The sequence below is a fragment of the Amblyomma mixtum genome, chromosome 9, assembly GCF_055824585.1.
Source record: "Amblyomma mixtum isolate Tamu chromosome 9, ASM5582458v1, whole genome shotgun sequence".
NCBI classification, from domain to species: domain Eukaryota; kingdom Metazoa; phylum Arthropoda; class Arachnida; order Ixodida; family Ixodidae; genus Amblyomma; species Amblyomma mixtum.
Window position 1 is genome coordinate 103,113,437 of NC_143020.1, and position 4,839 is coordinate 103,118,275.

Below are 4,839 nucleotides of genomic sequence, written 5' to 3' on the forward strand. Positions count from 1 at the left end.
TTCCTTGCCATGGCAACTGACCTGGGTAGTCAGGCAATGCTAATGCACAACATGAAGGTGTTGCCTCTCCGTCGCTCAGCTTCAGATCCCGTGAGAATTCGAGACGCCATTGCAGAGTAGTTCATGTCCCCAAAGGGTTCCTTGCCATGGCAACTGAGGGTAGTCAGGCAATGCTAATGCACAACATGAAGGTGTTGCCTCTCCGTCTGTAAACAGCGTTCATTTCCATGCAAAGCAAGCAGAAGTCTTACGTGAGCTCAAAATGTGACTTTACTTTGCAACTTTATGATCACTCAGTTCAGGATTATACATGGATTGCACCAGTGACATATCACACGTGTGTTGCAGCGGTTCTTGTAACATTTGTGTTTCTGCCACAGCTTCTGACATTCCCAAACTACAATTGGAAACGAGGAAAAAAAATTCGATCAGACATTACAGTGCATGCAGCAAGTGGTATACTTCGACCAGGAAACGTATACAAATGAACCCGAAAGCAGCAGTCGTAAACAGCTCGCCTGTGGAGAGCCCGCTGCTCTGCCGTATCTGTTCCCAGGCGTTCTCATTGTCCTGTTGGTCCCTGCAATCGGGTCGTTTGGTGTCACACACACGGGGGTGTCGTTTTACGGCTTCGATAAACCTCTGAGTCACGCTGCAGTCCGACGCAAGTTCAACGTCTCAGCCGCCGGCGCCACTCATGTTGGTCGTGCAGGCGTCTGCCATTTTTCTCTGTGCGATGCATCGTGGGTCGACGCAGTGGGCGGCGCCGGCGCGCGAGTCTAGCTGGAGCCGAATCTGCGCCAGGTTCGTCGGGTCGCGCTGGCAGCGGCCGGTTACGAACGGCGCGAGCGCGCGTTACGTCGGACTATATTCACACTTGTAGTGCATTTCATACGTTCATGCTGCGAGCACGCGGGTTGAAGTCCACGTCACATGGACGCTCCAGGCTGGACTTAACAACACACCTTTAATACGTGAACTCAGGGCTGAAGTAGAACAAAATGGCTGAAAATTCTGCAGCGCGACACACACGTCACAAAACTTGGCCGCGGTTTAGCTCTGGTTAAACCTGGAGTGACGCGAGAGCTCCGCCGAGCAGCGTACTTACACAGCTGGGACACCTCTCCGCCACTCAACACAGCGCATGCGCACAGCTGTTGCAGTTCGCTTTTGCCGGCGAGCCGCTTCGCCGGCAGCAGCCGCTGCTCCCCACGACGTGAGACACCGGCTCAAGGGGCACGTGCCACGCTGAAAGCTCGTGGCGTCGTGTAGCTCTCGCTACAAAACAATATACGTAGGCTGCTGCGCACGTACGCAGCTTTAGCCAAATATCAGCCTAGTTTGTTAGCGAAGGAGATTGTGTAGGAAGGCTATAAAGTAACACTAAGCGAGATGAACTCGCACTTCCATTTTATGAACTGTGGCACGTGGCGCCATCTACCGGTTGGCACGGACTTTGCACCAACCAGCTGCTATCTCCTCTCGCTTGCCGACTGCGGCAGATGCCACAATAATCCGCCAGCTGTCAATGAAACTGGTCACGTTTCGGAAACGTGCATGCAAGGCTTCGCTACACGCTTTCATTAGAATGCGTTCAGAAGCTTGTGCATGTGCCGCATGTGCATGTGAAACTTGTGCATGTGCATTGTGCTGCGCGTAGTGCGGCATCCAGCGACAGTGATTTCAAGTCCAGTATGGAATAACTTAAAGGTCAGTTTTCATGTTCCGTTGCTGGGCGCAACAGAACAAGAAGTTAGTTTCACAAATATGAGATTTATATGTGCGTACTTGCTTGAACTTCGGAGCATTATTATTCCGTTTTCGTCATGTTTTGCAAAATTTCCAATTTTTCAAGGAAAAAAAGCCCTGAAAATAAACTTTTTTTTTTCAAGCCATTCAAAGTTTCCTGATATCTTACATCTCTAGTTGTGATGCGCACGTTTATAAAATTCAGTAACTAATATAACGAGGAAATATACCGGATATAGCGAAGGTGCCTGTAAATAGCAATAGTATATAGTGCAAAATCCCTGATGTAGACGACGCTGCTTGGGTCATAGGAGTGGTTTTCCAAAAACTTTCGCTGATGCTTGGATTTGGCCTTCTTCACGTTTGCTGAGCACATTGATGTAAACATTTGAAGCTCCCGTAGCTAACGCTCTCAATGCGAACACTGAGGCAGTGTTAGCGGAGAATTTTTTCAACCTTGACGCTAATAGCAGTCGTCCAGCGCAGCTTAGCTGGAACTTCCACAAACGTCCCGTGCTCCAATCTACAGCGTTACAAAACATCTTTAGTCAAACGTCGCTGTCCATGACGGGCGAGCTTCCATGGCGAGCGAGCGTCTACACGTAACAAGCGATGCACACCTCTCGGTGAACAGCACTTCATGCTCAGGACAGGCGATAACGCAATTATTAAAAAAAAATAAACGTAATCCACCTCAGAATGGGAGTATGCATTTCCAGAGTCGCCAAGAAAATCAAGCTCACCCAGAATTAACGCATAGTTCCATTTCGGCCGTAATTCACGGGCTAAGAGATATTTCCATCTACATTGCACCACACACACATGCAAAAAACAGCAGACAGCTCGCGCGGAGCGGCTTGCCATCATGAGTTTCTCATCGACTAAGTAAGAGCCAAAAAACATTAGTGATCACTGCGGCATTGGCATTGGAGAAATGCGTAGGCGTGACGTCACATTTTATGACGTCACACCAAGACGACGACATAACACTTCCACACTTTTCACGCCAACTGAGACTCGTGACCAGAAGTCGAGACCTTCAAACCGGAAGTCGATCATCACTTATCAGTACCTGACCGATAGCCCAATAGTCTTAATAAAGTTCCATCAATATGCCATCTGAGTATTTAAACTTCGCGCCACCCTTCGTTTTCAAAATTTGCTCCACGCCTTGACTCCGCTCGCAGTTCCGGTCACGAGGTGCCACACTTCCGGCGTTTTGAAATTTGGCGCCACTTTAACTGCGGCCCCGCCCACTTTTTGGGCACATTAGACTCTAATTACTTAATTAACCCACCTCAACCCCTTGATTTCCCGTATGAGATTTTTGATGCTCTATCTGATGGTACCATTCTTTTGGCATGAACCCATTCGTGCGGACAAGCACGTGATGACACGAAACCGCCCATTTTTTCGACAATTTTAGCTTTAATTAATGAACTAATTAACCGAACTGAACCCGCCAATCGCATAAACCAATTCGTTTGGAGGCAATCGTGCGGAGAATCTCGTGATGACTGCATTTTCCGCGCGTTATTAACAGCGCGGCGCAGACATAAGCGGTATATGATAAGTCGAGAGTCCGATGGTTCCCGCTGCTTACAACGCCGCTCACAAACGAGGATAGGAAGTTCGTCTGTGCGCAGATATTCTGCTCTACACACACCGCTCTCCTTCTAGAGGTTTATGAGACCAAATAAATAAAACACCATCGCGTAGACTTACCACGAGGAGACGATTAAGCTGGATTTCGTTTGGAAACGTAATCCGCGGGAGATCGCGCCGACAACACCAGCCATAACATACATCACACATCCGGGCACATAGTTGCCACCACACAATGATTTTCTGCTGTCATCGGCGTAAAGCACGGAGCAAAACCCCGTTTCACGGGCGTATATTTACTATTCGCACGCTAGTGGTGTGCAACATGTTCTGGTGTGCAAGACTACATAGGAAAATTTGTTAATAAGCTTTAATTCTCCACTCACACTTCAAAACCGTAATGTTTTCGCGAAAACAAAACCGAAACCCTACTGTTGATGTGCGCCGTGCCTTCCACTGATTAGTAGGTGGCACACTTTTCGAATAATGAAACAGTTTGCATAGGATAAATTCTAGGAAAACGAAGACGACGGATCTGTGCTGACGTGTGTCGCGTGGGCTCCCGCCTCGAAGCCACCTATAGGCGGAGAGAGTCAGCCCTCGGGCTCGAATCTTTCGGAAGACATCCGAACCGTCGACCTGCGCCTGCCGAAACCGGATTTCGCCAACCTAAGGACGCCTATTAGGCCAATTGCCGGCCGTTTATCGCCATCGAGGTAGGCCTAGCTCGCTACCTCACCGCCGGGAACTGAGCGCCCAGGCACCCGCAAGGATGGAATACGCCACGTATTTTCTCGTGAGTCACAGTCAAAAAGTACAGATTCAAACGAAACGTATTGAAGGCATCAGAAGCAGCGCTGCGCGTTCGGTACTTGTGTTCGTCTGTCCTTTCGCACTGTGGCTACCCTTATCGCAGCAAGTGCGCCTAACTCCTGTGCGAATACACCTCAAGGAAGATGGGCCATCTATACTCCATCTCAGTAGTTCCTTGCAGCCCTACCAAAGCTGCGAAGAGTGCACAGGCGACGTTCCGACGGTGCAAAATGTAGTGCCAAGATTAAATACGGATATAGACATATGCGATAGCGTGCTTTAAATTTCCCATCCGCCAAACGCTATTTCATATCGAGACGTACGCTCGCGTACGTTAATGCGTTAAGAATATGTCTACCGAGCGATGCACAGCAGCTCAGCACTCTAACCTCTGAGACCATTTTTCCACCCGTCTAGAGACCATCCACCTAAACAGGCGTCCACCAGCCCCATAAGCAACTTTCCCTGGCGGACTACGATCACTTAAGACGCACATAAACACTCACTTTCACCAATCTCCGCCACTTACACCGGATCCGCCGAATATTATACGCAGATACATGTCTCCAGTGGGGTGATATTCCTAAGTTCACACACATTGCATGGACATGCCCAGCTTAAACCAACCACTTAAAGCTGTCAAACGTGGCGCAGGAGCATTGGGAGGTGACG

The 4,839-nt window shown here is 49.1% G+C and overlaps 1 protein-coding gene across 1 annotated transcript in view; it reads right to left on the bottom strand.

Moving 5' to 3' along the window:
* The window catches only part of LOC149330425 (4-vinylphenol methyltransferase 1-like), a 63,793-nt gene extending 60,269 nt beyond the window's left edge, over window positions 1-3,524 (bottom strand). The window contains exon 1 of the mRNA XM_089559852.1: window positions 3,475-3,524. The gene's annotated coding sequence lies outside the window, so the exon portion shown is untranslated. The remainder of the gene's footprint in view (window positions 1-3,474) is intronic.
* Between the last annotated feature and the right edge of the window lie 1,315 nt (window positions 3,525-4,839).